The 23,162-nt window shown below is 38.0% G+C and overlaps 1 protein-coding gene across 1 annotated transcript in view; it reads right to left on the bottom strand.

The window, feature by feature from the left end:
• Nucleotides 1–23,162, bottom strand: part of LOC103804038 (roundabout homolog 1-like) — a gene marked incomplete at both ends in the record, with an annotated part of 33,603 nt that overhangs the window by 5,792 nt on the left and 4,649 nt on the right. The window lies entirely within an intron of this gene.

Raw genomic sequence — 23,162 nt, 5'->3', positions numbered from 1 at the left:
AGGAAGTGAAGGAAAGTCTTAGTTCTTCACCTTTAAATAAGTAATTTTAAAGGTTGATAAGCAGATGGGCAGAAGAATCAATTAAATTCTTACTGGGAAATGAATAGCATTCTGCTTTTAATTTCGAATTCAGTTTCAGGAAGATAATGGAATTCCACTAACCCCCAAATTAGAAAACATACTCACCCTTTGTCACTCCAAATCTTATTATGTTATATGAAAGTAAATATTACATGCATATGAAGATATCTGATCTTCCTTTAGAAGTATTTATACCCCTATATTACTGACCAAGTTCAAGGCTTCAAAGTTCATCCAAATGCAGCAAAATTTGTGTCACAGCTGAATACATACCATGTTTACTTTAATGTACAAAAAAAGTCACTTAATTACATTAACTGCATTTTTAAAGTGAACATACGCTTATGAGCACAATCACATATGAAAACCACTGCAGTTCAAGGGATGGGTGGAAATAGACAATAAATAAAAGTCACATATGAAGCTACATGAAAGGGTCCAATGTGGTCAGTGACGAGGAAAGTGTTCTCAATATGAGGTATTTAGCTTGAGTTGCCTGCAGCTAGAAATCTATCCAGGAAAATTCGACATCTTGAGCAGCGCTGGGCTCTTATTATCACTGTAAGATGTACATGCACAAGGATGACAGTCAGTTATTGAGATAAATGAACAAGCACATGTAACATAGATAGTGTTGCATACAAATTTTATTCTGTTGCCTTTGGCACTCGTCGTTTGAGAACAGAGAGATAAGTCCTTTATCATCCAGAAATCTAGTAATGCTGAAATTTCAATGGGGATTTGAGGCATGAAGAATGAAAAAATAAAGGTGACCTGAAAACACACATTTTTCAAGGATCTATGTGAATTTTTCGATTGCTGACCACCAGAACTGAAAGGCAGGAGAAGAGAATGTAAAATACAACTCAAAGTCTATCTATATTCATTCCTGTTTTACATTTCCCTAAAACACAGAAAGCTATTTATTTTCCAATTAATCTACATAAAGGATTTTAAAAAACAATTTAACAAAGATTTTTCTGCTGCATTTTGGGGTATTTGTATATCCTGACACATATGCAGAAATATAGAGCTTTCATATATACAAATATTGACGACGCTGGATATAACAAAGAAATGTATTTACCTATCACAAGAATTTACCAAGTCATCTAATGATTTCAAATTCATGTGAACTGAAAGCAGTGAATTTTATACATGTCTTCTAAGTCCTACTGACATTTAGTAGCATTTGTGCTCCTCTGTTATTTTATCACTTCAGAAAATCCCATTCAAATCCATTACAATATGACACGACTGAGCATCTTGCACAAATTGTAACCTCCAGCAAGAACTATCCTAGGAATTTTTTCTAGGAATCACCACAAGACTGTCTTCAAAGCACAGATGGAGAGACGCATTAAAGCAGAAACATATGAATAACTTTTAAAAAAAAAATCATGAAAAGCTGCTTATTTTCCAAGTTATTTGAGCCTGAGATAAGGAAGGAGAGGCAGAGGAGACATGCCCTCATGGATATTGAGGCAGACTTCCTATGATGTTACATGCCTACTGAAGAAAGCTGTGCTTCCAAGATGGAATTCTGAATGCATTTGCAAAGCATTTTCCTTTCTCAATCTTTTGACTAGTAGTTTGGTTGGTTTTCTTAAAACATAAGAAGAGTTTAGAACTGTAGTTACAATGACGGTTATGCCACATAGAATTGTGCTGAGTCACACAGCTACAATAAAATGCACCATGAGTGGATGTGGAATTATACACATCTGTAAGTGGAACAGTCATAGACAGCTAAGGAAAGTGAACTTCCACTGGTGGGTAACTACCAAAGTTTTCCATTAAATTTTTAACAATTAGGTACCCATCACCTCCCTACAATTGGTCAAGTCTGTCTGCTTATTAACAAGACATGGCAAACGAAAGTTGGAGCTATAACAAATTTATGTTGTCTATGTGCAATGTTTGCCCATTTTCTCTCAACTGGAAGTCACAGAAATACCTACAGATTGTAGACTAAAGTGCACAATGAAAGACATGCACGCGAAATTTGGCAGGAATATATAAAAGATTCACTGTTGCATTTCTTTGTCATATTTGGTAAGTCCAGTACTGCTAAGTTTATATCCAGTATTTCAAGTAGTAAAGAGCCAAATCACCTTTGGGGGCAAATTAGAATTATTCATAGTCTGTGGATACTTAACAGTTAATCAAAGCATCTTAATTTGAATCCTTTGGCTCTTTTCATATCTCTGCCCCTGCTCCAGAGTACACCAGCTGGACTCTATAGTAGCAAATGTTGTAACAGTTTGAAAAAGTGACAGGCTGTATACCATCACACCCCAGACCTCCAGAAGAGCTGTTACCCTATTGAATACAAAGAGAAGACCTTTCTTCCAAGGAAGCAAGATATAGCAACAGTTTTATTACACTACTCTGGATGATACTGTGTGTCATGGGAAAAGAATCACTCTGCTAACTGCCAGAGGTTTAAGACCAATTCTGAAAATAAGTGTCATGTTTCATTTATACAGAAAAGAAGCCAAGGCACTTTTCGACTTTTCACACCTCTTCAGGATTTTGTTCTGTTCTATGCCTACCAGCAAATCTATCAGGGCTTTGGAAGTAGAAAGAATACAAGAACAGCACTGAATTCTAACAAGGGAAAAAGATTGGGATCAGAGATACGCAGATGATCTTCAGTTGCCCGTAACATGTATGGATTATTGTACGTACCTTAAGAGAATATATTGTAGTGACTTAAAAAGACTTACTGAAAGCTATTTTCTATGACCTGCCCGACCATATTTTGCTCCTCATGAGTAAATTGTTCATTCAAGCAAGTCTGCTTCATTTATTTCTTTAAATAATAGTTGGAGATGTTCATACAGAAAACTCCAGGCACCCACAGAGTTAACTAGGTCCAGAATTGTAAATTATGGCCACACAGCAGCAAAAAAATCATATACAAATAATGAATCAGCTCAGTCAGCCAATAAATCAAATCCATAAAAACTTACCCAAGGGTTCTACAACATACCATGAAGTATTCAGTATAGCTGTACACACACATACTCTTATTCTGAGACCATGTTTTATATACCTATGTGTTTTGTATATGTGTGTGTAAATTTCTCTATGTATAAATCCATACCCATCTGTGTTAAGAAACATTTTTATATATGTGGGTGATTCATTTACTTCTCACAGAAATGTGCTATGAAATATGAGACAGAATGAAGCCATGAGAGAAATGCTTGGGAAATCCAAATACAAAGGCGACTTGCATTTTTTAACTTTCTTTTAGTTCCTAGTTTCATTGTATTCAATGAATGAAATCTGCTCTGTTGCAAAATAACTCTGAAGCAAACTTAAATCAATAGCAAAATGAAATGTAGACTGCAGAATGAAATACTGACCTCTGTTTGTATAGCCAGGTTTTCTGCATATGTGATCCCACAAATTTCATATATTTCAGTCTTCTACAGTACAGCATACCTGACCACATGTTTTATTTAAATGAAAAGTGACAGGCATGTGATATTGACCTGTCAGACACGGCCTTTGCCTTAAAGGGCCATCTAATTATAAATGACAATGAAACAGTTAAAGAACAAGGTGAATACAATCATAATTAATAGTATCACCAATGGTACATACAAGTAAAATGTAACTTTTATTTCTTAGTTAAGAAACACAGAGTTTGCTCGTTTTCCTCTCTGTGGTGTAGCATCCCAAAATATCCATATAATGACTTACCATTGCAGCATAGACTGTGAGGCACAGAATGTGAACAATAGGAGACAACTTTGCAGTTTTGAACAAAAAATGTATATATGGCTATCAGACTTAAATTTTGATTTAAAAATCTGTACCCTGTTCAAGCCCTGTGAATCCCATGCATTCTTCCCTACCTATTATAGCATACTTAAACATCAGACACTAGACATCAAAATGTGTTTGGAACAGGTCTTCAGTAATGATTAAAGTTTGTTCTTATTTAACTTCAAAGTTCAGACAGAGGAGTCTGTCCTGCTTTCCATTCCATTCTCTGGGACCCCAGGAATGTACATGCTGACTCCTCTGGATCAAACACATGAAAAATTCTATTTGAAAATAGTCTGAAACATTCTTTCAAGTGGTCTTCCTGTGCTGTAAATCTGTCACGACAAAGTGCAAGTCAATTATTCCCACCTACCATACAAACCAGCAAAACAGTCCTGCAGTACTGACAAGCCTGAAGGTAGAGTCTAAAGGATGGAGCAAAATGCATAAGAAGTCAGCCTTACGTAAAAAGAAAAAGCATTTAAGAGAGATAAAATGACAATAGATTCAAGCTGCTGCTTCTAGCACTCCTGCCAATCTGGCTAGGATACATCAGAGTCAGAATTAGATTCAAGTCTGCTCATAAGACTGTCTTCCCTGCTTTCATGGCCTCATTATTAATGGCTTTTTCTACAAGAAGATGGGTGTCTACAAAGGCTTAAGGGTCCTGAATGGTTTGGTGACTTCAGAGGCAGTTGAAAGTTATTCAGCCCTTGGCATTATCACAAGACACCAAATATCAGAATTATCAAATGTGTTTGATACTTCACACAACATGATTATGAAAAGAGCCAAGATATATGCAGAATGTCATAAATAAAATTCAGAAAAGAAAAATAGGTACCTTAGCATATACAATTTTCATAAGTTTAAACAAATAACAATCCCAAACTTACTTTCTACAAACATTTAGCTTTTGTTAATAACAAAGGAAGACTTAATTGAAAATAGTCTGTATTGGCTCATATTAGTCAGAACTAAATTCTGAGCAGGCAGAATGACAATATATGACAATATTTGAACCAGCAAAACATTTCCTTCCCAGTTACACAACAAAACATTTTTGATGTAATACTTCCTTTCTTATTATAAACCAAGATTAAAATCCTACAACAAAAGTATGTTACGACTATCTTCAGGGCCTTAAACCTTCTCTACAAAGATCAAAAAGAAAAAAAGCAGCAAATGCCTCAGAAACCATTTTTCACAGTGCTATTTACTGAGTACAGAAAACATACTAAAATTAGCTAATGGGTAACCCATAGTCACATTTTATATGTCACTAAAAATATATGGAACTCGCAATCCTTCTGCAACACCCAAAGAAGGCCCAACATGGGAATGATGTGTTTCTAGTGACATCTACGATATTTCTGTAAAACTGTAAATTTAACCCCAGGATGCACTGGCACATATGTAGCTTTCACTGCAATCAGTGATTGATATCAGAAATAAAAGTGAACTTGAACTGAACTCAATGTCTGGTATGTCTTCATTTCTCTCCCCTTAAGCAAGTCAGATGATTTGAAGTATCAGTTACACAGGAATTTTCTTTTAAGCATCACCACTACTGTGCTATTTACACACCTCCAAGGAAAAAATCTCAGACCAGCTGGGGTTAATTTGCCACACAAAATCTCTCAAATTTTAATTATGTTACCTAAAGAATCACAAATGTTATATGGAAAAATAATACTAACAGACTACAGATTTTAAACCATATTAAAAAATCTTACCTGGTAACCATAAAAGAACCTACATAACCCAAATCTCCAGAGGAATTTAGCAGCCTGTTTCCCACTGAGAGTGCCCACACTGCAAAAGGCAGACCATGGTCACTCTGAGGGGCTGTGTTAAAAAGTCACCAAGGATGAAGCCAAGGGTGGTTTTGGACCAACTCTGAAGGGACCCCACGGTTCCATCTACATGACCAGACCTGAATCTGAACACTGCAGAAAAAGCCTAATTCCTGCAGACAGCACCAGTGGCGGAGGGAGGAGTACAACCACCATGCCATTTCAGAGGGGTATGAACTCTGCTGCTGATTTTGAAGGGATTACAGCTCCTAACTGTCATCGTAGGTATTGACCAATGTTGTCATACTTTTCTAAGCCTGGAGTTAATGTTGGCAGGATGACATGGATTTAAGACAACTGTATATCACAGGCTGTATTTCATCAATAGGAAACTTCCTACTTTCACCTAAGGAAAAGGGCTGTGCAGGACATGAGCCTCCAACACCAGAGTCCTAACTTTCGACTTCGAAGTTTAGAAGCATGGGTGGATAAAACTTCACCAAGACTTGCAATTGGATGAAAGACATTTCTCAGAGTGTGGATCTCTCACAGCCATCATGTTAAAATATGAGACTTTTCAAGGTCCTTATATAGGGTCTTCTAAAGGGAACTGTTCTGACAGGATTCAAATTATCAAGAGATTTGGAAGTAGAAGTGCATAGGTCTTCCTCTACACCATGAGCTCCCACAAGAAAATGAACGGCCTTCAACATACAAAACCAAGGTTCTCCTAGATTTAAAAGCACAATTATGAAACAACAACAACAACAAAAAATCATCACAATCTGAGAAGAGATAATATAAATAAAAAGGAATCATTTGAAATTTTTCTCTTGGCAAGTTCTGTGCAGCAGGTCATTAATTTCAGTTGTGGCTACAGTCATTCAGTGACCTTGTGAGATGCAGCAGTTTTGGCTCAGACTCCCACTTGTCTCGAGGAGAAGGCACATCCCCTCAGAGACTGGCTGCACACTGCTGGCTCCTCACTGAAGGGGATGCAAATTGCAGGCTCCCGGATCCTTCCCTGACCTCTGCACCTCCTGCACTAAATTGCCTGTGAAAACTTTCCTCCCTAAGGCTGGCACAGGAGCTTCCCAAGGGAAGAAGGAGTTTCTGTGCTCCTCTGGGTGTAAACCTGAGCTCTATATGGTAGAGAATACAAACAGAACTAAACTAAGCAAATAAAATTAGTCAAGGTGACAGAATTGCAGTGGATTCTTTCATACACTTCCAAGTTTGTATTTTGACAAGTTTCAAATGTTGAGACAGATTTGACTTCTCATTCAAAACACTTTCTTTTAAAACTTTGCAATCAATTTTATTTCCAAAGAAGTGTTGGCAGCGCCAACTAAACACTATGAATAAACAAATACTTTGCAAAACTAACCTTGAAAAGATAGAAGATCTTTTCTAATATAACTAAAACCCTACTGATTCTGTGACTTTTGACCAAGATGACATGCCATGGAAATGAGACCACACTTCAAAAAAAGTACATAAACCCATCTTAAGTTTCCATTGCATTTATCTCTGACTAAGCCTAAGCTTAATAGAACTCTAACTTTTATAGTATGACTATGTTGGACATACAAAGTTGTGAAAGTATTAAACCTTTCACACCATTTGTATAACACCATCAAAAAAAGGAACACAAATCCCATATATTAATCTGCCACATTTCAATCTTCCATCAGTGATCACTGCAGCTCTCATGACAGCAGCACATGCAAATCATAAATCACAGATTTCCTTGTATTTTTTGTGGTCTGCGCACAAGCCTTGTGTTACAGAGCTGAGGCAAAAACCTGCAGTCATAGGCAACCACAAGCAATGCAGAGTATAACTTTCATTTTTACTGAAGGAACACTGAAAAACCACCGGGCTAGACATTGCAGCTGCAGAATGGTCCCAACTTGGAAGCTGCTAAAATTGAAACTCACAAAGAACAAGGAGAAGAATGTATGCACAGTGGTAAAGATCAAATCCCCAGTTTCCCCAGCCCATAGAGCAGTGCAGCATCATTATTTTTGTGCTCAACTTTAGATCCTCCAGAGAGACTCAACAGGCAGTGAATGACCTACAGATCGTGGTCCATTCACAAATGTTCAGCCCTCTGTTGCCACAGAGGACTATACAATACAAGCTGATCTTTAGCAACAGCCAGCCAAGTCAGGAGCTACTTGGAGTTTCTTTTACTTGCAAAATAAGCCAGCACAGGTTGCAATCAAGCAGAACAAAGCAGATATTGTTCCCATTCTCTGCATGTACCGGGATCACTGCTCCCTGATGCTCACATGTTTCCTATTGCTGTCCTTTAACTACGATACCCTCAGAAAGTTGTTGTTTGTGGACTACTGCTAGGCTGTCTACTGAGAAACACGGCTCCAGTGGCAGCAAGAACAGGCTGCCTACCAGTTGAGCTTTTCTCACTCAGCCCTTGCCTTTGGAACAGTGAACCACTCATTGCCCAGTGTGTAAATGAAGTGGTTACCCTGTGAAAAGCCAATGAAGAGATTTGGAGCCTGCGGAATGATGCCTCTTGCCTTGCCTTGTCTGCTTTTGGCAGGGGGGCTCTGGAGCCCTGCTGGGATAATTGCTTCCTTTGCAGCAGTTTCTTACTGTTCTTCTCAGATGCCACAGTAGGTTTAACCCCTGGCACGATTTTTGTTGGTGTTAAAAGGGTATTGTAAACTGCAACAATGGAAAAGGTGGAGAAACTAATGTGGGTGGAAGGGGGGAGAAACTGTTCTGGCCACTAGAAATACTAGCTGCTTGACTTTTCCCATTTGTATTTACAAAGCAAAAGTAACCTACCATCTAGCTGGCCAGGTTCTGTATGGAAATCAGGGTCTCCTGTTTTCTGCCATTTGCTATTGGTGGACAAGGCCTATAAAAAATGGCAGAGAAACTGAAATCACTCAGCACTAATTTGCCTGTTTTTTCTTGTGCCTGTTCCTTTTTTAAAATTAGTACTATCTTAGCATAAATAAGAAGTTTTGATGTCTTCTGTGTGAGCAGTGTAAAAACCACACAATGAATAAGAAGCAAACTTTACAGAAAACTTAAAGTGCTACCTGATCAGATTTCAGTTCTTTTGGTACAAATTACTTTTTCTTATGACAATGACAGGAAGTAAAAAATTGCATTTACATTCCCACAGTAAACTTTCTTCCTTACAAATGCAGAAAAAGCCTACACTGTGCTTCCAGAAGAGATACAAATCCAAATGTTGAGTTCAAAGTAAACTTGACTCCTAAATACATTCGTTTCTTTGCCAGCTACTTAGCATGACAAACAGGAAAAAGCAGTTATATTTCTGTATTTAAAAGACTCATCTACCTAAGACTCTGGTCAGATTTTTCAAAAGCAGATGGCAAAAGTCAGGAGTCCTTGGCTGCTGGGGAAGGTATGGGGTAGTCAACACTTCTGCTTATCAGCTGGACATACTGACATGTAGGTCAATTTGCAATTCCACTTTAAAAACCTGGTCCTGATGGCTGATCACCAAAAGGTGCTGCCTATAGCCCACAGTGTCATCACGACCATTAGGGACAAATGGAACCCGTAAGAGCTGCTCTCTGCTGAAGCCCTACCAAGGTCTGAAATCACCACTCACAAGCACTTCTGAGACCCTCTATGACTCCAATCAGAGCCCCAAATATGTAAAAATACTTATAGGAAAAATATTTTAGACAGGCATTTCTCTGTGTTGTATGGAAAATGATGCAAAAATGCACTAAAGAATTTTGAGGAAATTTGACCTAAGTGAACAGGCATGGAAGACAGTATTTAAAAGACTGCTTTGATAGTATCCATGCAAACAAATGACCTTATCAATAAGCTTCCTTAGTCTTCTTGCCTCCTTTTTTCAACACAAACATTAACAGGATCAACCACTACTGCAATACATAAATAACACTAGGTCACATCAGTCTCCTGATATCTACACCAAGGTATAACCTCACAGAAAATTTTGTTAACAGTAAAGATCATCCTTTTTTATCTTAGAGGTCATAAATCCACTATTTTCACTTACTTAAGTCCAGAAAAGTTACATAATTAACACTTGCTACCCTTGCACATTTACTCTTAATGAACGACCCACAACGTGGTTTTTAGACTTAGAAAAAACATTCAGAATTAAAGGAAAAAGTTCCAAAAATCCTCCACTATGATAAACATAAAAATCAATATTCAGCTAACCTAAGACTTCATCTAGTCTGCATTGTACTTTGTGTTGTACTATTAGGGACTATGCTTCGTGTGTTTCATACAGACTTTTTCTAGAGACAACCATATTGTTGACTTTTGAAGAAAAAAGAAAGCCAAATTCTACTGAAAATGTAAGCCAATCATGACCAGAAAAGCAATAATTTCAGAGCATGTTTGAGATAGGAAAAAAGTGTTCTGGTTATTCTCTTCGCCTTTCAAATAGTTCCATGTGTTACTAAACATTTGACCAATGTGCTATAAAACTTTAATAATTTTGTCCTTTCATGAGATTCACTTTCAGTGGATTTCACCAAAATACTACATGTTTTTCCAGACCTAATGTTTGACAAGAAATGTTTGGCAGAATATAACATGAATATTTCTACTATATTTCAGAAAAAAATTCTGAAGACAGAAATTCTGGAAAATCCTTTTGGATTCAAAATTTTGTTCAATATCTCTAAGAACTAAAGCATAAATAGTGTATTATAGATATTATTACTAACACTGTTAAACACGTATGCAAAGAACAATCTGACATGCAGACCTTTTGATGCATAGAATATTAAAATATCATATTTGCTATATTTAGAGTTTCCTTTAATAAAGTGTTAGATTTTATCTAGGCTCATTTTGCCCACACAGCCTGAAAATTTACCACAAAGTTTGTGATCCTAATGGTAACTTCAACAAATGCTTGGGAGAAATTCACCTTGAAGTGGAGGATTGGGCCACTGCTGAGCCTGACATACCTGTAGCCCAAGCAGCAACTCTGTTTCTGAGACATAAGAGGAGGCAAAAACCAATGCAGGAGGAGGGATTTAATGAGGTGCACACTTCCTTGAGGAGTAAAAGACCAGAAGCTCATTAAGTGGGGATTTGGAAGAAAGAAGATATACATATGGGATTCCACTGGAAAGAAATTTCATATGCTAAATTAGTCAGCTAGGCACATAGATACTAGAATGGCTTGAAATGTTTCTTTTTCTGTACAATCATGTGGTTAAACAAACAGTAGTTTTCCTTTTCGGAAACCTCTTTTGTGGCATTGTCAGCTATTCTTCAAACACTTCCAATGGGAAAAACCATTGCATCACGCTTAAGTGGAGTTGGCACAATTGTTATACTATTAAAAGTCTCCAGACAAGTCTAAGAGAAGGAAAATGACGTAAATCTAATTGAAAGGAGTGATTTAAAGCTTGTTACCTAAAAGATAAATCTAGCTGGAGTGATTTAAGGCTTGCTACCTAAAAGACTGTGTTCAAAGTGTTTACAGAGAGGACAAAAAAGGATACAACATTATTCCAGTATTATTTCAACTCTCTCAGATGAATGTAAAGTGGACATAGAATAGCTTTGCAGATTGTTTGAATGCTGCAGAGAGCTATATAGGAATACAAAGGTAAAAACTAGTAGACTATGGGCTCTTGGGATTGAACGTAATCTCATCCATTAGCAGAAACAAAAAATCCATTGGAATTTTTCACTGCACCTGAATAAATACATCATCCTTACCTTACAAAACTTGTCAACACCAGTAGTGTCATTTCTCCAAAAAGAATATAAGGAAGTCCTTTGAAATAATGCTCTGAGACAGAATTATTGGTTTCATTATTTCATGCACACAAACCTAAACGCCATTAACAGCATCCAGAAGTAGGTCTGGCCAATCAAATGGATCTATGTGTTTCATGAGAGGACAAGCTTGGAAAAAACCCCAAACATTCAACTCTGCTAACAGCACATTTAGAATCAGAGAATTGTTAAGGTTGGAAAAGACCTCCAAGACCGTTGACCCCAACCATTAATGCACAATGTATTAAAACAATATTGTAATACACACTTGCAAAATCAGTGTCAGCTGGCTTCTCTTATAAAAGAGTTCCCTTGCTAGATATCAGTTCTACAGACAAGAACAGTATTTGCAAATACCATTTTCTGGGTTAGCAAACCAAAACCCATTTAAATTATAACCAGCTAATTAGCCAACATGGTACCTTGGTAAGGAAATTACAAATAAACAAAGGGTCCTTAATCTGTTAGTAGCTATAACATATCCCACAAAGCCAATACTTACTGCTGTCCTTTTGTCTGTCACCACACACGTTTTTTGCACTGTGCAGCAATGCAGTACTGTAAGCAACTGCACATGTATGAATCTGCTCATTTTCACGTTTATATAGAAAATACTTCCTCACCTTCTTATTTTTGCTTGTAGTCATATGGTTGTTGTTATAATAATTTAGGAAAAGCTGAGATAAAGGTATAAGTTTGAAAAATTCACATCTATTTTAACACAGAATTAGGAAGAAATGTAATTAATTCTCAAAATATTTCAAAATATATACCTATGAAAAACCAATGAGAGACTGAGACTTCTGTTTGTGTGAAACAGTGTATGTTGATAAAGTCTCCAAAAGCACAGGTATCCTGAACATCACAAGCTGTAATGATGTGTTAACCTTGGTGACAGTCAGAAAAGAAGGGTCAAAGGTTCAGCTGGCATCCCTGGGGGGGATCCTTCAAGGTGAATTTGAGACTCATTGACAGGGCAGCACAGTAAAACTGACACTGCAGTCTAAGAAACGTATATGTTACAAAGATGAAGAACTGCCTTTTTCTTGAACTTTCCATTCATAACAGTAGAAGAAATGGCCTTTGTTAAGATGGTTAACATAGGGAGTACACAGTTCACTACCAGTTGAAATCCTAAAAGGGAACTTTTTCAAAGCTAACTTTCTCTTTTTCAATTGGAAATAATTAGCAAGGCAGGCGCACAGGTTTATTTCATGTGGTTGTTCCAGCTACTCTTAATTTTGCAAATTTTCCAAGTTATTTCCTCATGCCCTACTTAAAATGTTCAGATTACCTAACCCAACCCTAAGCTTTAAAAATGGCAAGTTTATTACAACTACACACACTTTTTAACTTCCAGAATAACAGATACAACAGATGGCCTCGTATACCACAAAAGCCTTTGATTTTGGATGACAAAAGATGAGTTAACAGCTGTCACCTTCAGTTGCACGATTTCTAATATTTAAGAACAACAATGAAAAAGATACTGGCAAGACAGGTAACACGGGGATTTTCTTAGCAGAAAGTCTCATTAGAACAAAAATGAGAATCAATATGGAGTATGCCCATGAAACCCAGATGGTGTACCTTAAGGAAAGTGAACCTTAATGACAAACAAGGTAATTAAAAAAAAAGTGAAGCAGTAACAACAACAGCAACAAATTGGTGAAGATTGTTGACTCATTTAGCACTTCAAAAAGGGGCTTATCTCTTTCTATAAATTATGCTTTCTTGGAAAGGGTGGAATATTAAAGATGATGGCAATATCCACACTGATTTCAGTAATGCCCAAATTTAAGGATGTGTGCAAAGTGTATTTTCATGAAACATACCAACCACAGTCATTTGCGAATGCAAAGTGTATTTTCATGAAACATACCAACATTGCGAATGTAAATTTCCCAGAAGTTATAATCATGCAAAGTACGTATTATATAAACATTCCTTGTTTATTACAAACCTTTGAGATCCTGGAATACAAGGGACAATAATCTCAAAAGTGCTTTAATGCTTCAGCATGTAACTTGAATGATAAAGAGACGCTTTCTTCAAAATAACAGAAATCCTCAAAGTATTTGTAGCTGGGTCAGATCCTGCAGGTATTATACAATCACGAATAACCTAGAGTGGAGCATGGGCCGAGTATGAAAGTGAGGATATGACACTACAGTTTTGTCTAAAGAAAAAAAAATGCCTATTTATGATTTAGGATGTAATAACACTTTGCACTTTGGCAAAGTGGCACAACACAGCTTTGTTGCAATGGTGTCAGAATGCATTATATGTATGAATGAATTCAGTCCCACAACTCGTGAAATGCTGGATAAGAAGGACTTAATGCCTAAAACGCTTGGCTAAAATTGCACAGAAAGATTGCAGCAGCCCCGCAATCTGCTTTGCTTAGCTTGCAGACTTTTCTACCTCAAGGCAATCTTTCCTTTACTGCACAATAATTTTCTTTGTAGGACAATGTTTTGCAGCACACTTCTAAAAATCATGTTGCAATGACTGTACAATCTCATGGTAAAAACAGACCTTATTTAATTTTATTCAGTGTAAAGGTCTGCCAGAAAGCAGAACCACTCATTTCTGGAATACCGACCATGCACCATGAAATCCCTTCAATCAGGTACCTGCAGCTTCTGTGGTAACACTTGCTCCTGAACAAGCGATATTTTTTTCCTACTTGGTTTGCATCAAGTCTTATTCCAAGAGAAATGCTCAAACTGAACATTAGAGTTCAAAATAGACCTAAGCGACAAATTATTTCAGATGAATGAGGACAGTAAGATCTGCAGAGTCTGGAAGTGTGAGGTGTGGTGGAGGGAAGCACAAGCCATCGTATTGCCATCTTTCACCTTCCAAAACTTGACATTCTGAATGGCATAGACACTTTCAAAAATAATGATACAAAATACACAAACTTCAGATAAGTGATCTTGATCTGTCATCACTGCTCAAAGGACCAAACTTCACATTTTGCCATGGAAGACAAAGTTACTTAAGCATACACGTCTCAATGGCTAGTTTCAAAATTCAATATATTCCATGTGGCACTAAAATATTTCAAGATATACACCAGGAAAGCATTTCACTTTCTCAAGTTTTACTTTTTAAACAGCATTATGTTCCTTGCAAAATTTGTGGGGTTTATTATCTTTTAAACTTCTTCACTTTCCCCCCTCTTATCTCTGTGCAATTTCTTCTCCCCCATCTAGCCAGAGCCAGGAGGCTTAGCAGAGGCAAGTACACAGCTGACAACAGCAGCAGACAGAGGCAAAAGCAAAGCTGTTGAAATAGAAAAAAAAAAAAAAGAGCATAAATAGATCCAAGTAAAACTAACCACCCACACGTCCACGTTATACGAAAGAACAATCTTCATGTGACCATGCGCCAAATAGATTCCTCAGGAATTACAAAAAAATCAATTAATTGCTCAGTGCAGCATAAGTATTAGCAAAACTTATCCTACAGCTAGATAAGGAAAGCAAATACCTTTTTTCTTTCCTTTTTAAGGAGGACAACCATAAGAAGGCAGACTTAGTCCTGCATAATATTACCCAGAAGTCTAGAATAACACCCTGCTAGTCGCACACTACTGCATGTGGTGAATATCTGAACTTGGCAGTAAGTAATTGTGAGTATATTATTACCTGGAGAGAGAGAAGTACTCTGTTGGGTTGAGGAAACCCAAGAACTGAAAAATTATTATTTTTGAAGTGCTGTGATTTGGACGAGACTTTTCATATAACCAGAAGCATCACAGGAAACTCAGTAAGGCAAAACTATCCAAACAAAATGAAATAAGCAAAAGTGAAGTTGACAGAACTTTCAAAAAGTAGACTAAAAATCAAAGCAAACCAAACAAGAAGCTGTAATCACTTACATCTGTTCAAGGCTCCAAAACCGGGCACTGTTCTTCTCTACTATTTTTATTCTACATTTTTCTTTTGATTGTGAGAAAATAATATGTGCAAACTCAGCACACAGATTGTTGAGGTTTTATTAAACATGCTTTTAGAGTTAATGTCATTTTTACTTTACAAAAGTAATTCCCAAAATAAGCATGATACACAATAAAGTCTCAGTTAGCAGTTACCCGATATTTAGATTTTAAGTGATAACATGTGGCTTCTGTGATGTGCAAGCAGCTAGGAATATCAAAAATGCCAAGTACAATCAAATTTATAAGGTCCATTCAAGACTTAGAAGACCAAAAATGCACTTTTTTTTCCTTTCCCATCCCCTTAAAAGGGGAGCATTTCAGCGTATGGAAAAGAGTGAACACAGTGAGGAGCTGGGTTGCTTCACTGCGCTGTACAGACTTACCACAAACAATACATGGATTTCTGTAGGATATCTGTGTATTAAAAGGCTTTTCACGCTTCATTAGTGGAAATATCTCTGTATATGAGTATAAAGTAAACATAAATACAGTTAAAATCAAGTTAAAGGCTCACAGGTTCAGATGTCTGCATGAAGGAACCTCGGAACGCAGAAAATTTGTAGTGCTTTTTAGCACATTTGATCTGCAGGGATCCTAAGTCCCATGTCCAATGGACTGAACACTACTTTGAACATATTTTCTGCCTGTTGCAGACAGGTTGCACACTTTCCAGTGTGAGACCTAATGTTTAATGTGTCAGATTCAGAAATGCCTCTGAAAGCCTAATTTTTCTAATACTGCTTTGCTTGTCGTTGCTTTTGCCATGATGAAGAATTGGAGAAAGGCCTACAGCACAGCAGCCACTGTCAAGAACAGTGTTTACAGAAATGGATTTTTAACTTAGAGGAGGTTGTCTACACTCTGCATGTAAGATTTCCATTCAGCTGATGAAGGGAAGGGAAGAGAAGAATTAGCTTGCTAAACCCAACCTTCATCTTTATTGTCTGTAATATAAGCAAAGGCTCCTTTCCTGACTGCTAAAAAAACCCTAACCAAACAAAAACGTTTCTTTTTCATTAGGAGAATAAAATGAATGAAGAAATAATCTCCCTCCCACATCCTTTCTTCATCTCTCTCACCCATCCAAAAAAAACCCCAATAACAAGACTGCCAGCCAAACAAAACAAAGAATTTACTTTCTCAGCATAATAAATCACCTTTGCTCCTAACCATCCAAATCAAAAAGTCCTACACACTCTGGATATCTGCCCTAGCAGCCCAGAAAGGCAATCGAATCCTGGGCTGCCTCAAAAGGAGTGTGGCCAGCAGGTCAATAGATGTGATTCCTCCCCTCTGCCCTCGTGAGACCCCACCTGGAATACTGTGTGCAGTTCTGGTGTCCTCAACATAAGAAGGACATGGAAATGTTGGAGCAAGTCCAGAGGAGGCCATGAAGTTGATAAGAGGACTGGAGCATCTTCCCTATGAGGACAGGCTGAGGAAGTTGGAGCTGTTCATCCTGGAGAAGAGAAGACTGTGTGGAGACCTCATAGCAACTTTTCAATATCTGAAGGGGAGCCCCAAGGGAGCTGGAGAGGGACTCTGTGTTAGGAACTGCAATGATAGGACAAGGGGTAATGGATTCGAATTGAAGGAAGGGAAGTTTACGTTGGATATTAGGAAAATGTTTTTCACTGTAAGGGCGGTGAGACATCGGAACAGGTTGCTCAGGGACATCATAGCTGCCCCAACCCTGGCAGTGTTCAAGGCCAGGCTGGATGGATGAGGCCTTGAGCAACCTGATTTAGTGAGGAGGTGTCCCTGCCCATGGCAGGGAGGGTTGGGACTAGATGATCTGTAAGGTCCATTCCAACTCTTAAATTCTATGACTCTGCGATTAACCTAGTCTGAGATAACAGCCACCTAGCTTTTTTATTATTTTTTAAGGCGAAGCTTCCAAGACACCATTTCTATAATTTCATATGGTCCCAGAGGTTCAAAACTCTCAATAAGCCAATTTAACAAGAAAATTTTGATAGTCTAATGTCCCTAGGCCTGTGGATGTCTCAAAACTCAGATATCTAACATATACTCTATTTGCTGCAAGTACTTATTTTCTTATACTATCTAGGTCATCAGTTCATGGCTATGGACAAAAGAAATCCGTGTAGAATTTTGATTCAATGAGGACTTTTCAAATTCCTCTAAGTTCACAGAGTATCTGCAAAGAACTCCATTCCTCTTCACTTTACTTTTATAACTGAAAGTAGAAGACAGTGTAAAATAAAGCTGACCATAGAAAAATATATACTTACTTCACATTAAAGGAGCACTTTTCACTACTGCTGGGTGAAATAATACTGAGAAACCGTAGTTATGCATGCCTTATGCTGAACTTTTTAAGTGGTGAGAAGACAAAAATAGCCGAAGCATAGCACAGCACTGATGCAAAGGAACATTTTTGAAAGTTGTGAGAAACCCCAGAAGGAATAGATACTTTTAGCTATAGGGTCAATACGATCAACAGTAATTTGGTGCATAATGCCAGCACTTAAATGCCCATAAGGAGTCTTTTAATATAACATTAAATTATGATGAGTTTTAATTCCAGGGCTTTTGGTTAGTGTGACTACAGTCTATAAATCTCATAACCTCACACAGTAGATCACACTACTACCAGGCATGCCCTTGGGAACACAGGAGGTCAGTTTGGTCTTAAATGCAAAAAACTAGTCTCTGTGATAGCCAATACAAGCCTACAGACCCTGGTGTTCTCCTTAGTCCACATGTTTGACATTGGGTTACCACATGATATTTGACACTGGGCCATGTTTTTGCCCTGCACCATGATGCTCCTTCCCTTTCCCCTAATTCCACAGACCAATGATGGTCGGAGATGTATGCAGAGAAGACATACTACATCAAGTGTGAACCAATACATGGTTTACCCTATCCAGAAACCTTGCATAGAAGATTCAGGGTTAATAACAAGCCATTTAAACCAATTAGAACAATGTTGGGCAATGAGTATGACCCAACTCTTCAGACTAATGGGCTTTTTCCTCACCATTTTCTTGCAGCAAATATCATGAGAGAGAAAGCATCTTGCCCTCAAAGAAGTATTTGGGACAGTTGACTGTAAGAGCTATAGAGAAGAAGCGAATATCCAAATGGGCATTTTTAGGCCATTTGCTTTGGTTTGACATGTGGAGACTTCAAGCCAAGGCAAGCTCATTTTGCCCTTACCCTCAGTGCAACAGAAGCTGTGTGGCCATATTAGTACCGAGCTGTGCTGGAGTGATCTAGGCTGTCTCTCAGCAGGGCTTATTAGCTCAGGCCCGGCGCCACATTAACCGCTGCCATATGGCTTCTGGTTGATTCAAAGACGGAACTGAATGAGCTCACATCTGCCTGACAAAGTCTGCATAGTTATGCTCTTTAAAATGGCAAACCTGAAATAAAAGCTGCAAGGAGAGAATCTTGTAATAAGTTAGGATTTTCAATCCACATTTACATCAGTGCTTGTGGAAATACAAGCTCTCACTATTAACAGCTGTGGTCAGGGTTGGAAACTACTTGTGGATGTGTTAGAGATGAAAAGTTTTGTTTCAAAGAGCTGAGTCTGAAAAATGAAGTGAGTATGGTTAAGACTTCAAATAGGATGGAAGAGGAGAAAGAGGAAAATGAATATAAAAATATAAGTCTGTCTGATATTTTATCCTCTTTATGTTAGCTCAGGCTATTAGTCAGATTTTTTACAGTCTTCCAAGATGAGTATGGTCCTCTGTAGGAGAAGGCAATATTTTTTATGGCTCAGTCAAAACCCCCACAAACGACACACAAACCGATGTGACATATGCCGATCCAAGATTAGCATACCACTGAAAAGAGCTTAGATATGCTTGTGATAATAAAAAAAGTACAAAGGAAGTAGCAGCATAGCAGAAGATACCCTGAGAACTCTTTGTCTTAACAGAGAAAGAGTGATTGCACACATGTGGAAACTCAAGTGGTTTAGACACAGCAGAGGAAGAGGCAAATATGCAGAGAAAATTGGGAGAAAGATGGGAAAGGTGCCCTGATGATAATGCAGAAGGCAGCAGAAGTATATGCCACAGTCAGAACATAAAAAAAGGGAGATGATCCAGAACATACATTTTGAGTGATTTGTGAAATCTAGAGAGCAGAGGGATTCCAGCAGGAGCAATAGAGACCCTGAAACTGAGCTTCAAGTTTGAACACAGGAAAAAAGGTCACATTTTGGAAAAAAACTGAGGGCAAGGAAACAGAAGGATTTAGACTGATTCTTACTATCATCTGGAATGATTGCATGGTTCCAAATTGTGTTTCACAATCTTTAAAATTTTTTTCTTGTTGGGGTGCCAAGTTAACTCACAGCAGCTTCTGTTGTGTCCCCAGAGGAAACAATATTAATAGCAGAAAAAGTATAAATCATTAACAAAAACTACTCTAGATCCTCGAGGAAGCCATCATTGTAGGGATCAGCAGATGAAAGAAAAAAGAGAGGTGGAGTGGGAAGCCAACCCTCCCAGGGAGTAAGCAAAAGAAACAGAATGAAGAAAAAGTCCTGGGAAGAAAGGAAATTGCTGGGGGGCAGCAAATACATATTGGGAATCAGAAGAAAAAAAAATACACTTCTCTTTCTAACCCTCCTGGGGCATATAGGAAATTGCTGCTTGCCCTTAAATCTGCCCCCAAAAAGAAAAACAATTAAAATGAAATAAAACCCTGAACTGTAAGTCCTTGCTTCCCCCTTTCCCTTTACCCCCATTGCTTTGCGTGCTGTGTACCACGGCCATGATCGTTCATGCAGCTCTCCAAAGGACAGATGAAGTTACCATTAGAATTACATCTTCAACAGGAACATGCATTCTTTTGCTCTGTGTCTAAAATACGTCATTTGGGGAGATTAAGATGTTAAGAGATTAGCAATTGCTAAATCAATAAAAAAGCAAGGAGGCCAGGAAAAAAGAAAATGAGGAATGGAGAAGAAAGAAGTATGGATAAACATCCTGAATTAATTTGGAGTGGCACTGTAACAGTATGGTTTCTGTCAGGATCACTACTGTTGAAATGGGTTAAAATTGTTACTCCAAACAGCAACAAATTTGATCTGGTTTTGTTTCCTTTCTCTTGATTCACCTCCCTATTGCAGTTTTTCCCACTGCAATTTACCTTCAGAAGGAAAGGCCCTTTTCCTCAATAGGGAATTAATTTCTGCTTTTTCCACCACTCCCTTCAATACAAACAATCCTTTTTTTTTAAATTTTAAACTGATAGAGTAATTTCTTCCATTTCTTTTTTAATTTCTTGTTATGATCAAGATCACATTGGACTCATTTATGTAGTTTTAGACTTGCCAAAGCATGAGGCTTTCACTGATCTCCACCAAGCAGAATGAAACTAGTTTTCTTTGACAATTCATTAACAAAATATTTGGGGCAAATAAATAAAACATCTTCCTGTGGATGGTCCTTTTAAGTAGGTTTTCCTGTCACAGCAGAAGATCAGAGGCTTTGTTTTCACATTTTGTAAGGACCATTTTCATCACTCACTCGTGTAAAAATAGCTTTGTGTAAGATGCAATAAATGCTTTGTATTTGTGATGTACTATTTAAGGGCCAGGAAACGAAATGGGAACCTAGAATTCGAGCTACAACTTATCTAAAATAAGAGTGTAAGTCATTCAAAACTGTTGATGTCACCAGACAGCCACACAAAAAAGGAATGAAAACCTGTATGCATTATTCATCTTGTAACTTTGATCTTTAAAGCTAAGAAACTTGAACAAGGAAAGATAAATGGCTTCTCAAGCTTTTTCTTTTAAAAATCAAATGAGGATGATTCAGGATAAATGAGAGATAAGAGTTAATACGAAAAGTGAGGGAAATTGCAATCACAGTGCTGCACTGAGGTTTCAATGCAAAGGCTTTGCTTTTTGTATTCAATTACAAAGGATTTCTTTTTTAGGTACCAGCATCCTTTTTCATGTATATGTAAAAGACATTACCTATTAAAATTTCATGTTCAGTGTGCATAGCAGTTTTCTTCTATCACCTACACCATGACTTGATGTGAACAATTAGGAAGCTTTCTGAAGCGTAGGCTACTAATGGTCATGGGGCAGGAACAGACAAAGCTGTGAAATCCTGACCTCCAAACCTGCTTTAAACATCAGCTTGCTCTGCAGTTTATGCAAGGTATGTATACATTCTCCCACTGGGAATGTATTGATAAGTACAGGCACTCTGACTGTATCCTGATTTTATTGAGGCTTAGTCAATTATGCAGACATTGCTGCAAAAATAGGAGACAAATTGAGAGATAGATACGAAAACACATGGATGTTGCTCTGTCTAGATGGGAGATCCACAAAATCCTCTTTGAATGCCTTGTGCTCCTGAGAGTCTGTAATTACTGCCAGTTTTCTCCTAAAGATATGCTCAAAGGCCCCACCATCTTGATTAGATTACTGATGTCAGCATCTTATATACAGGCAATTGCATTTGGGATTTACAAAGAAGACAGAGCAGTAACATGGTTCCTTAAAGGAGGCTCTGAACAAACCTAATGCAGACACTGCTGCATTCATTACAAATCACAGCACACCAACCATTTGCATGAACAGCAGAGCCAAAGGAAGAATGCCTCTACATCACAGCATACTGCAGGAGATTTTGCTTATCTGAGCTTCTAAATTGTTACCTCCACACAAGCAGATATCATTAATCAGATGATTGAGGTAGACAGGCAAGAGAAAAAGGGTAGGTAGATGTAAGCACAGGTTGTGAGATTGAGGAAATGGATGGTGAAAAGAATGAAGTGAAAATGTCATGGCAGTGCTGTGTGGTAGTAAGGTATTGGGGACATCACTTGAAAAGTAGTAGAAGGTTTCTGGGGCACAACAGGAAGATGGGTAAGAAGTGAATAGAAGCACTCGGGAGGTATTCATAGACTTTGTCAATTGCATCCAGGCAAAATGCATTTGGAAAGACCAAGCCCAATGATTATAGCAGTCAGCAGAAACTAAACTGACTGCGCTTCCTCCTCAGCCCAAGGGAATGCAAATTCACAACTTTCAACACCAAGGTAAGTTCCTGACACACGTGGCTACATTCTAATGACACTCTGCTGCCAAGCAAAAAAAGATGGCTAGACTGATGGGGCGGGGAGTAAGACTGTTCCTGGGGAGGATACCTAGAAGCCTGGAGTCCTGGCCTAGAGCCTTGCTCCAATCAATGGGTGGGTCTATGAACTTCACCAATGGCAAATGTGTAAACACCATGAAGGGCTGGAAACAGAACCAGGCACTTCCCCACCCTGGTCAGCGTTCTTCTCTCTCACAGACAAGACCTCACACCTTCTTTCTCCACATTTCAGAAACTGGAAAAAAACATTTGAGCTTTACATTGTTCGCAGTGAGAAATTAGAACTATTCATTGGGCTGCACGGAGGTGCTCCTTTTCAGCTATATATATTATAGGATTCTTGATTCCACACTAATCCCAGGAGAAAAATTAACGAGAGCACACTGGTTCTGCTCTGTCCTCATGGTAATTGTTTTCCAATTCAATACATTAAGTTAAGAAAAAAACATTTGAGCTTTACATTGTTCGCAGTGAGAAATTAGAACTATTCATTGGGCTGCACGGAGGTGCTCCTTTTCAGCTATATATATTATAGGATTCTTGATTCCACACTAATCCCAGGAGAAAAATTAACGAGAGCACACTGGTTCTGCTCTGTCCTCATGGTAATTGTTTTCCAATTCAATACATTAAGTTAAAAATAAGCATTTACAGGCAAGA

The sequence above is a fragment of the Acanthisitta chloris genome, unplaced genomic scaffold (assembly GCF_000695815.1).
Source record: "Acanthisitta chloris isolate BGI_N310 unplaced genomic scaffold, ASM69581v1 scaffold10220, whole genome shotgun sequence".
NCBI classification, from domain to species: domain Eukaryota; kingdom Metazoa; phylum Chordata; class Aves; order Passeriformes; family Acanthisittidae; genus Acanthisitta; species Acanthisitta chloris.
This window is presented reverse-complemented; position numbering and strand designations above follow the sequence as displayed.